Raw genomic sequence first — 12,873 nt, 5'->3', positions numbered from 1 at the left:
AAGATAGATGCAGAATTATCGTCTCAGAAGGACAAAAAATATTTTGAATTAAAAATGTTATCATAGTTGGAATTGCTTGGAAGTTAGAAGCTAAAAAGGAAATTTTAAGCTCCAAATTTTGACTGCTTTTACACGAAAAATTTAGAACATCAGTTTTTTAAAAAATGAATTAAAATGCTTGCTTTTATTTAACATCCATGCTTTGAAATTATCTAAATGCCCGTGGACTAAGTATTAAGAATTTGAATAAAATTGATAAAGTATAGAAAGAGAAAGAATCAATGGCAATATTATGTAATAATGATTAGCTTAAATATATCAATAAATTAGGCATATTAGTTCTTTTGAATATATTTTATTATAAACTTTATCTTGCAAGAAAGAGTGCTATTGTGTTTGTTTTATTTCTCTGGTACAAACAGTAGAATCGACAACCAAATATCAACAACCAAAGGCGGATTCAATTGTTGCCAAAAACTATCAAAACTTGCCAAAATAATTAATGTAATTAGAAAAAAAAAAGATTAACATTCGTCAACTTATTGTCTTAAAAAAGTTGCAACTTGTTGCCATATGCTGCCATGTACCTATAGAAACTTTCAGTACTTTCTAAAAAATTTCAGAAATTTTCAATAACCTATATATTGTAACAAGCCTATATTTGCATATTGTTTTTATATACATTGTTTCTTTTGAAATATATACTTAATATTTTCAATAAAATTGTGGTATTGCTATAAAATAATTTCTTTTTTTACTTTAATATCTAATATTTCATTGTCACATTCTCGTACATGAAGTATAGAGGGATTATTGTGATCATCAAATAGTAAATAAATAAATAAACTTCAGATTTTGTTAAATGCTTTCGTTTAAGACTACTGTGATTTTAAAAATCATATTTTTGACATTATGTTTGTCTATAAATATAATAACTCGATGCACTTGAGATTAACGAATGAAATTTGATATGTTAGTTTGACCAAATTTGTAGATTTCTTTGAAATTTTGATAGAAATCCATACACAGGAAGTTTGCTTGGCTGTTTGATTGAAAATGAACTTAATAACCACGAAACGCACAGATTTATGTAGACAAAATTTGGTACAACGATTTCGCACCTAAAATATAGATTCGTATATGTAATTTTGAATTGAATTTGTGAAACGGCTGACCGCATCCATATATATTGAATAATTCATAAACACAGTGATTTAAATTCATGAAAAGCAGCATGATATTTCGTGTTTACAACAATAGTTCAGCGTCAAATTTTGGTATCAATCGATTGGCAAAAAGCTGCTCAAAATACATATTCTCATGATAGATTTAATAAAAATTTTAGATGGTTTATAAAGGCATGTGTTTTATGACAATCGTTCACCAACGCCAAGCAGGATATTCTTGGCCGTACTCAAGGTCCAGAATTTTATATGGGTGATAATTTAATTGGAAAATGTGTGTGAATGTTTCCGGAAGACCAAAAACGCTGGCTAATGGCTAAAGATTGAAAGAGTTTAAAAAAGAAATTTAGTTGGTAATTGAATCTACTTTTGTCCTCCAGCGTGCCGAGATTATTTTTTTTTACTAACAAATTGCAAGAATACATAATTTTTCTTAAATTAACGAAAACTTTGTAAAAATAAAAATAAATATTTGACAGCTATTGGAGAAATTATAACTTTTAATGTATGGTATTTTAGAATATCTGTTATTGAAATAATTATATAAAATGAAGTAATTAAAAGAAATAAGATATATATAAATTATCAACAAAAATTATTTAACCGAAAAGGCAATACGGTAAAATACACGCACATATTCTGGTTTTATAAAAAGGTATTTCCGATTAATCATGTAAAGAAGAGAAAATTTGCATGGTTTGATATGAAGAAGCTTCATTCCATTGGAAGCGAACAAAAAGTCATAATGAATCAAACTCGTCTTGTCAATGAAATGCATTTATTAATACTGGAATGAAAATTACTGTCATATCGGCTATATCTTTATTTACATTCCTGCAGCAATTGAATTCGTATTCTTCTGTTGAAAGTTAATTTTTTCACATTACTTCAATAATAAATTTTGTGTAAATTGACGTATATATTTGATTTTAGTTATTTTCATAAATATTTTTTGTTTATTAATTCAATACTTTTCTAGTTTATTTATTCATTTATTTTGTTTCACTTCATGAACAGATTTTTTTATCTGTTCAGTTTACGTATGTTTCATATATTATGTTTATTTTTTCTTCATGTTTTTATTTTTTATTCAAGTGTACCACATAATATTAGACTCGTAAGCAGGTCTGGAATTATGCCATTTTTTTGCGCAACCATTTTTGATTTTTTTTATATAGTTTTAAAGTTTTCATCCGAACAGTTTTCTTACGTGTTTCCTGAAAATCGCCTTACTTTTGTGGGTTTTGTAATATATTTCTTGAGTTACAAAAAGTGTTTTTATTTTCGTGTCTCTAAAAAATGACATATAAATTAATAAAATTAGTATATTTCGAAAAAGAAAATATGACCCGTGGAATTCACCGGAGCACCCTCCAGAAGCAGAAAAATTTGGTGAGAAAATAACTAAATTATTATTTTCTGAAATAAATATTGATTTTCAAAAAGTCTTTTCCATGAAGTGATTGTTGAGAAGTCTATGAGTGTTGAAGCAATATTCTAGTAGGATTATGAAGAAAATAATTAAAAAGAAACACAATTCATTCAGCAAAATTTTATTTATTCTTTACAGTAATCTTTCACGTCTTCATTTTTTGATAACTGATTCATATGATTCCTGGAAAGAGAAAAAAATATTTTTTTATTAATAAAGTAAAAAGTAGTCATAAATTTGCACTGAAGATTGTAAAATATTTATTTTAGAAGTTTCTTGAAAGGCCTTTAAAAATATTTTCAATCACTAAATGTCTATGGAAACGTTTTAATACTTTTGTAACAGCAAAGTCTGCTTATATATTTTTCTATAAATAGAACAATGTAAGAAATTCCAATTTTGTTAGTAAAAAGGCAGATTGCAAAGAATCTATATAAGAAATAAATTTGAAATTTATAGAAAGGCTTTTTTTTCAACATCTGCTGAAACTAATTGCTTAGTAACTTGAATACATAACTGAAACGCATTCTACTCTCAGATTTTCTTCTAATGAAAGCAATAAATAATGCAATAAATGTATTTTTATCATATTTCAAACAAATTTTTTGAAGTACAGTGTATCAAAATATATTTGGAATAATTTATTTTATTTATACAAGAATGGGAAATGGCTTAATGTTAATGAAAATTATATTCTATCTTTTTGTCATGCTGTCAAATAAATAGACATTGCAAAGTTTTTAAAAGAAAACATTATTAAAAGTTACAAAAAAAAATATTGTATAGAATTCTATATTTTAAGTTTAAAATAAAAAAACAAAAATTCATTTAATCATATAAAATTGGAATTTTAATGTTGGAACTACAGTCGTTAATATAGAAAGTTAATTAAAAATTGAAGATAACAAGTACTTACAGATAACTGATTTTTAAAAATAACCGAGACCTCCCAAGTATCCTCGGTATCCTAGACCATATCCTCCATAGCCGAGGCCGTATCTGCCATAGTAGTTGTAAGGTCCGAAACCAAGTCCATCATATCCGAAATATCCGTTTCCGTATCCATAGTAATATGGTGCATATCCATAGTAGCCATTAAATCCGGGAGTGTGGCGAATGACATCGACGCCGGTGGAGGCAAAAGCAATGGCTGCCATAGCCAGAACGAGAGCGAGCTATAGAAAAGAAAGAGTACAATTCTTATTTTTATGAATCAAAATAATTATTATACACAGAATAGATGAATTTAATAATCTTACATCTTCATGAATAAAGATTATTTTGAAACAAGTAGTACAAAAAGTATATCTATTTCAGGCAGTAAATGTGTCCCTATTTAAAATGATTTAAGATAAAATATAGATGGTGACAATTCTAGTTGATTAATGAACAAAAATGGGGGGGGGTGAATGTGACGTTGATGCGTGGCACAAGAAGAAATATTTCTTAGAAATGGAAAGAATATAGGAATATTAAAAGTGTTTACTTTTAAATTTTTGTCTCCTAACGGAGATGATTTATTAATTAAATTTAAAAGCAAAATTCCATTCAAAATTTTTCAACCAATCTTAAATATGATGGGATTATATTTATAAATTTTTAAATCCTCCCTGTTCTATTTGAAACCCCTCCATTCTCTAAAAGAGTCATCATTAATGAATTCATAACCAAATACTTTGAATATTTAAAAATAAAAAGGAACGTAGCATAGTACATTTTTTAAAGAAATATAGCTAAATTAAGTAATAAATTGCGCGAAATTTGAAGCTAAAAATAAAAGAATACAAGAAAAAAAGCATAGAATATATTTGCACTTTATTTGCTCTTTATTTTCTCTATAACTAGTGCTCTTGACTACATGAGATCGACATTCTCCAGCATGGAATCCTGTACAAATATATCAATCAAATTTTGTTCTAGAGGCTTTTCATAAAAATTTAAAGGAAAAATCAATAAATTAAAGTTAGGACGTTAAGTTAATTATCAATACAAATTTAATGAGTAATAGAGTAAATGCAAAATGAGTGATTCACCAGCAATATTTTTTTTCTAACTTTTATATTGCAGCGAAATGATTTGCTACTGAAATATCAGCCACTATACAGGAAAGGGAATAATGGATCTACAAATAAGTGAAAGCGTTGTGTATTCTGAAAAATACAAAAGAGTAGTCAAAATTCGAAATAAATATTTTGCAGTTTCAAGCACCTTATTTTTAATGACGCAGAAAACTAAAAATCACATATCATTTTTGCATTAATATTTTCTTATAAATAAACAATGCATTTATTTTCTCGATACGGAATAATCGGGTTTAAAAGCAGAATAGAAAATCTTACCACGGCTTTCATCATTTTGCAGCACTTGATTTTTTTCTGGCTTGTTTCAGCGGAAGGTTTTGGGATAATTGCTGTTGGCTCTGTTTTTTCTCTTATATATACTCTCTAGATTTCGCTAGAATGAGTGTTTTGTTTCATTTATCGTTTACAGCATTTAAACTTTTAACGAAGTATAACATAAAGATAGATATCTGAGATTAAAACAGTTGCATAAAATTATATCTCATGTAGCATGAGTTTCATTGTAAGCAGAGTTGCATTACTAATGTTATCAGGGATTATAAGAAAATAATAAGAAATTCTGCGTCAGAAATTCTTTTTTAGATATAAATCTTACAAAAGATTTTCGATGCTTATCTTGAACTGAATTGCTAATTAGGATATTTTGCAATGAAATGTGCTGCTTTTAATGTAATATTCATAAATAAATTCAGGGAATGAAGTTTATTGTTGATTGAGATAAAAATTGAGTGCAAAATTCGCATTTTTAATTAGTTTATTACATTTTTTAAATAAAATTCTAATTTTAAGATTTTTAAATACCATTTTATTTAATATCGGCCTGTGAACTAGATTCAAATCAAAATACTTTGATCTGTATTGAAAAATTAATATTCTTCTCCGGATAACTTATTACATGTTAGTCTCGTTTCCAAATATGTTTTGTTTCCTTGGAAAAAATTCATTTCAAGAAATTTCCTTCATAAACTATCGCTGCTGAATGAACATTCAATAGTGGTTTGCACAATTCATGTCTTTTAATGAAGCAAATTTCTTGTTATAAATATCATGTAATGCTGTTCAATTTTTAAGATCACAATGGTCTGAAATTTTTAATAAAAATGAGCTAGAATGCATTCTATGCAGTTAAAATATTCAGATTCCACTCAATGTAAAATAAAAAATTGACCTAGTATAATTTTCCTGTTTATTCCGGATAGACGTAAACTCGGGAACTGCCTTCTAAAGAACAATATAGCTTGGCCTCCTTATTTATCTGCCTTTGTACAGAGTAAACCATCTTTTATTTCGTTTTGTATATATATTAATAATATTTTTACCCGTATGATTTAAACTTTACTTCAGTGTGTTTGCCTACATATATTTGCATATATACTTTTGTATTTGTATTTTGAATATTTTATTTGATCATGCTTCTTCAATTGTTTTATATCATCTACTGTATGTTTCAGTTACTATGTGAACAATTTTGTTTCATTTTTGCTTTTGTTTGTGTATCTACTTGTTTTCCCCCGTTTTTCTTTTTACTTTCTTTGCATTTGTGCCTGCGTCCTTATGTTTGAAATTTATTCTACTGTCAATTGCGTACTGACTTAAATCTGTAAGCCTTGTGGTATACTTGTTGGCACACAAGGAGTTTATACATTGAGAAAAAAACATATTTTTCTTGTCTTTACGAAAATATTATTTATGTCTTAATTCATTAAAATAAATAAATAGAGGAAGTTGTTACAGAATATGATATAAAAATTTTATCCAACTAATTCCTTAATACATTTTTTGTCATTAAAAGAATAAAAGAAGCCATGTGACATATTTGCGATCTTTTTGTGAGAAATGAAAATTTATTATTATTCGATATTTTAAAATACTTTCTTATTTACGTGGTATTTAATACTCACTGCATTGATTGATGTTTTCAGAATCGAAAAAAATACTTTCCGAATTATTTAGCATTAAAATTTTTCCATACAGATATATGAAATGTTTAGCTTATATTTAAGTGACACCGTAATTGCAATACAGACAATAATTTCTATCAGATTAATACAAAATATTAAGCGTGTAGCATAGATTTTATTTCCTGTTAATTTTTATTGGCTGCTTAGATAGTGCGTGGTTATATTACTCACATCACATGCAGAAACTAATGGATGAAGTTTCCTATTGAAGTCATTGATTTCTTGACATTCCAAGAACCAATTGAACACACGCAGCCTATTTATTCTCCATAATTAATATTTTTGATTGCTAATTTGGTATATTGTGCACGTGTCACAGTCTCAATTCTATAGAACTCAGGCGTACTGATAAGCGTGCTATATTATCATGGTGATGTCATCCACATTTACAGTGGTTGTAAGTGAATAGTTACCACGATTCTAGAAAGTACCAAGTTTTCTGAAGTTTACGGTAACTACCACAATACTAAAGCTTTTGGCTATAATGTCCTGATTTATAAAATATCTTTTAGTAACTATTAGTAAACCACTCATGATTGTTACTTAACCTATAGTGTACCTGAACAGTAAATGGAGTTGACATATCGAATTTTTGGTTCTTGTTCAGTTCCTCACGTAGTTTTTAGAAACAGCGATCCACTAGTTTATGTTTAAGCCCTAGTTTTGACAATTTTTATATGAACAGTTTATGGTGCTAGTTTTAAAAATGAATTAAAATTTTTGCCTTTATTTTATTTCCATACTTGGAAATTATTTAAAGGCCCGTCAACTAAATGTTAAGAATTTGAATAAAATTAAAACGAAAAAACATTTAATAGCAATATTATGTTTAAATGGTTAGCTTATATATTTTAAGAAAGCGCACATATTTCAGTTCGTTTGGATATAATTTATTATAAACTTTATCTGGGGAGCAAGAGTATGAGTGTGTTGTTTTATTTTTCTGATAAAACATGAGAATCGATTTCTTTCTGGCGAAGATGGAATAATTTTTTTTCAAAAACTATCGCAATTTGCTAAACTAATTAATATAATTTAATTAGAAAATAAGGTTAACATTAGGCGGCTAATTGTGTTAAAAAAAATTCAACTTAGTGCCATGTAATAAGAGAAAAGTTTGGAACTTTCAAAAAAATTTCAGAAGTTTTCAATAGTATTAATATTGTAATTAGTCTATTTGCATATTATTTTTATAAACTTTGTTCTTTGATATTTGCAATGAAATTACTCGATTTCAATAGAAATAGATTCCTTGTTTGCTTCAGTGTCACAAACTCGTACACTAAGTACAGAGAAATTATTGTTATGATCAAAAAATTCAAACTCGAGATTTTGATTTCATGTTCGCCATGCTACATCAAACTCTAGATTTTGATCATTTCAGATTTCTCTAAGTCTGAAAGACATATCTTTGGCATTATGTCTGACCCTCTGTCCACGAATATGATAACTCTATACACTTTCAGATAAACGGATGAAATTATATTTATCGACTTGAAACCAGATTTTTTCTCTCAAATTTTGAAAGAAATCCATTCACAGGAAGTGTGTCTGCCTGGTTCTTTGATTAAAAATGAACTTAATAACAACAAAACTCAGAAATTTATGTAGGTAAAATTTGACACACCGGTTTAGCATTTAAAATATAGATTCATATTCGTAATTTTGAGTCAAATTCGACAAGCAGATGTCTGCATCCATGCAATCGCAATATTTCATAATCATAATGATTTAAATCCTTGAAATTCAATATGATAACCCATAATTATAAAAAGAGTTCCCTGAAAAATATTGGTATCGATCGGGTGGCAAAATGCTGTTCAAAATGCATATTCTTAAGATAGATTTAATAAAACTTTTAGATTTTTGAGAAAGGCCTATATTCCATGAATATCGTTCACAAACGCTAATCAAGGTTTTCGTGACAGCACCCAAGGTCCAGAATTTTATACGGGGATAAATTAACTGGGGAATATGCGATAAAGTTTCTAGAAGACCAATCTCACTGGCTTTTGTCTAAGGACTGAAGGAACTTAAAAAGGGTAAATGGTTGATAAATGATCTATAAATGACCTTTGCCGCCCAGCGTACCATTTTTTTTTCCACTAGTGCATTGCAAGAATCGGTAAGAGTAAACAATTTTTTTTATTAAATTTGCAAAAACTATATAAAGAAAGAAAAGAAATAGTAGACACCTATTAGAGAAATTGTATCTTTTAAGGTTTGATGATTTAGAATACCACCTATTTTTTCAATTAATACTATAAAAAGAGTAATAAAAACAAATAATATATATGAAAATTATCAGTGAAAATTGTTGAGTTGAAAAAGCCTTACGACAAAATGTATTCAAATATTTAGGCTTTATAAAATAATTGTTTCTGAGTAATCATATAAAGAAGGGGAAATTTGTGTGGTATGATATGAAGGAGCTTGTTTTCATTGAAAGCGAACGAATGAACAAGCGTCTTGAAATTGATAATATAAATCATATATATGACATTATTTTTACCGTTTTTTTACCTCTTTGCTGCATATTATCATATGATAATAGTTATTTGCTTGTAAAGAAATTTCTTTGAAATATGACTCTTTACTTACTTCTTTATTTAATGACTCTGTATCATGATAATAAATAAAATTACATTGAAATTTAAACTCAGAAAACAATACAAAATTATACTATCAAGATAAATATAAGATAAGATAAAAGGTTGTAATAATGAAGAAATTAAGGTTTTCGAAATGATAGGTGTGAAGTAAAGTTTTTATAAGAATCAGGAATTTTTTAAATACAAAATCAGACTGCCTAAATTAGGAGAAACATATAACGAAAGATGAAAAACTAAATATTATGTGCTTTTGTAACAAAATACATTCTATTTAAAGAATATAAATGTTATATTTGGTAAACATGCTGAATCGAAGAATCGAAATATTTTCTTGTGAAGATTGTCTGATTTTGTATTATTGTATCATTCGCAGAACAATCCAGTTTTCGTTTCATGTTCTCTCAGGTCTCCCATTCGAGATGAAGATTTAGAACCATTGCCTCAATAAATGTCTACAGTAAAATAAAAGTAATGCTTTAATTTTTTCAGCATGTATATGATTTGAAAAATAAAGTTCAAAAAGCAATAAAATTGTTTTTATTTTATTTCATCTTTACAGATATTGACAAAGTTTTGGTATTCTCCCAAAACATCTCCAAATACTTTGCTTTCACTAGATCTCTTTCTCCTGTTCCTAAAAAATATATAAAAAACTGTTTAGTCAATGAAATATATTGAATGGTTGAATATAATTTTTGCAAGCAATTATTAATCTTGATACAGTAGTAGATTTAACTGGAAAATTTTACAAATAAAAATATATTTACTTGTTATTTAAAGATGTATTAATTTATAAACTGTAGTTTTTTTAATTGATTTACAGATGAATTGTGGAAATTTATCCGTTGCAGTTTCAATAGAAATTAAATTTTAAATGAAGATTGCTGCATTTATATATTACCTTTTACAAGTAAGCGTCATAGCCATATCCGAAACCACCGTATCCTCCAAGACCACCGTATCCATATCCTCCAAGACCACCATATCCATAACCTCCATAGCCACCATATCCGAGTCCATATCCGCCATATCCGAGTCCGTATCCGTGTCCTTGTGCTTTTCTGAAATATCTGCTGCTGATTCCGTGGCCATGGCCATGGTGGCTGTAATGTGGAATGACATCCAGGGAGCAAGTGGCGATGGCTACTAAAGCCAAAACAAAAATCTGCAAAAATTGTAGAGTGTGTTAAAAAATTATTTGATGTACTTATGAAAAATATTAAATTCATCCAGTAATCTCATTATTCATAGAATCATTTCCCATGACAGATAAACATAATTACTAACATCTCGAAAATTAAAACTCGACATATATTACAGATATTTGTATATATAATATTTCTGCGTAATATTTATAATCTTTTCATATGAGAAGTATGATTTAGTCGGCAAAATATGCTTATTCGGGTTTCGTAATATGAAACCGAGTACAATCATTCATATAAACATGAATCAATTTCTTTGTATGGATACGGCATTCAGGTATTGAAAAACATTTTCAAGTAATATTTTATTTATAATGTTCTCCTTTATATCTACATCACCTTTCTCGGGATTTTAATTTTGTACTTCATATAATAAAATTAGGCTAATATTCTTCCGTATTTTCACAGGTAATGGAGAGTTTTTTTTCATGATTATTATTGAGTGCTGCTTTTAATGTATTTAATTCCTCCCCCCCCAAAAAACAATATTTAGTGAAGTGTTTAATGATGACAGGACATCACGATATTTCAAATTAAAATTCAAACTTTCAATCTTGATACTGTCTTGAGAACGAAAGGATTACATTTCATCAACAAGGAAATTTAAACAATTCTTTGCAGTTAATAGAAATTCAAAGTTTATAATTTAAAAATTCTAATAAGTCTGTAGGCCAAGCATGATTTCTAATTCCAAAATAATACTATATAAAATTTTAAATTACTAACAAAAACTTTAAAAAGCAAACGAACTACCTCTCCCAGTATAACAACATAAAATAAAATATAATGCATTACACTTTCTTTTGCAGAGAGATATTTTTATTGGTATATAATTTAATTTATCATTTAGAAACAAAAAGTATTTTAGCAATGAGAAATGTAAGATATCTGATATATTTGCACAGGCTTTACACACAAAGAATTGATAATATTTGAATCCTGAAAAAGTCATCCTGAAAAAACATTTATTAGCAATTCATAACAGCGATATATCCGCTTGATTACATTTTATTTATTTATTTTGCAATAATAGTTTTTATTTATTTAATAAATTTTATGAATCAAAATAAATAATAAAATTTGTTTTCTGAAACTACTATTTATGTTCATCTAATCTTAAAATAAACCTTAATACATTTGTAACATCAAATAAGCTAAATACATTTAAGGACATTTGCGCAAAGAGCAGATATTTTTAATAGAAAAGAATACGTTACCATAATCTTCATCATTTTCGTAATTTTATTGAGATGTTAATTTTAACTATATTTTTCAATTTTCGAACAAATTGCTTTTATACTACGCCTTGTTCCGCTTCATTAATAAGGTATTTTTGATATCTGTGTCAATTTACGGTCAAAGGGAACTCTTGAAATTTCATGGACAGTTTATTTTAATCCTGTGTTTTTCAAGCATGAAATATTACATTTCATTTCTTTTATTGCGCCTATCATTTAATTAAAACGAATTTTCAATCAGATAAATTTGAGTTTGCAATAAATTTGAGATTTTTATTTCTATGTAAGAAATTTTTTTTAAAGTAATAAATATTGAAATACAAATCTTGTTGTTAGCTGATATTTACTTTGATTATAATTTTACTTCTTAAATCAATGAACTGCTTCCAGGAATTTTACATATTAAATGATTATATGCAAAATGAATCGGTGAATGCTCTCGTATTATAATGAGTTTAATTATCTTATTCTGTTATATTTTTAATAAGAGAATTTTGAAAATTAATAAAAATTATTAATTGGAAAATTCTAAATTTTTAAAATCTTAATATTAACGTTGAAATTTAAAAATTGTTTGCAATTTCGCCTTTTCATTTTTAAACTTATTATTTTAAAAATCAATAACTAATTTAAATTGAGATTTTCTTTAAGTGCATTCGCTTGGAATACTTTTCTTAAATTAAAAATCATAAAATTTTTATCTTATATCTAATTCCTCTTCCATAAAAAATATCATTCAATTTTTTTCATCAAATGACACATGTTTGATTCGATGCGTAATTATTTTATAAACGAGAGAAAAATAGAAGTAGCAAAATTAAATATCGAGTATTATTTTTTTGTCTTTGTCTCTTTTTTTAAAAGAAAAAAATATTCTTGTATATATATATATATATATATCTAGATTTAAATATATATTATAAGATATATATATATATATATATAGATTTAAATATATATTATAAGATATATATATATATATATATATATATATAGATTTAAATATATATTATAAGATATATATATATATATATATATATATATATATATATATATATATATATATATATATATATATATAAATGTAATGATATTTTAATTCTAATTTCAATTTAATTAATTTCAAATGTTAGATCTTTTATCGTTTTTCTTTCTAACAT

This window comes from Argiope bruennichi, chromosome 2 (genome assembly GCF_947563725.1).
Source record: "Argiope bruennichi chromosome 2, qqArgBrue1.1, whole genome shotgun sequence".
NCBI classification, from domain to species: domain Eukaryota; kingdom Metazoa; phylum Arthropoda; class Arachnida; order Araneae; family Araneidae; genus Argiope; species Argiope bruennichi.
This window is presented reverse-complemented; position numbering follows the sequence as displayed.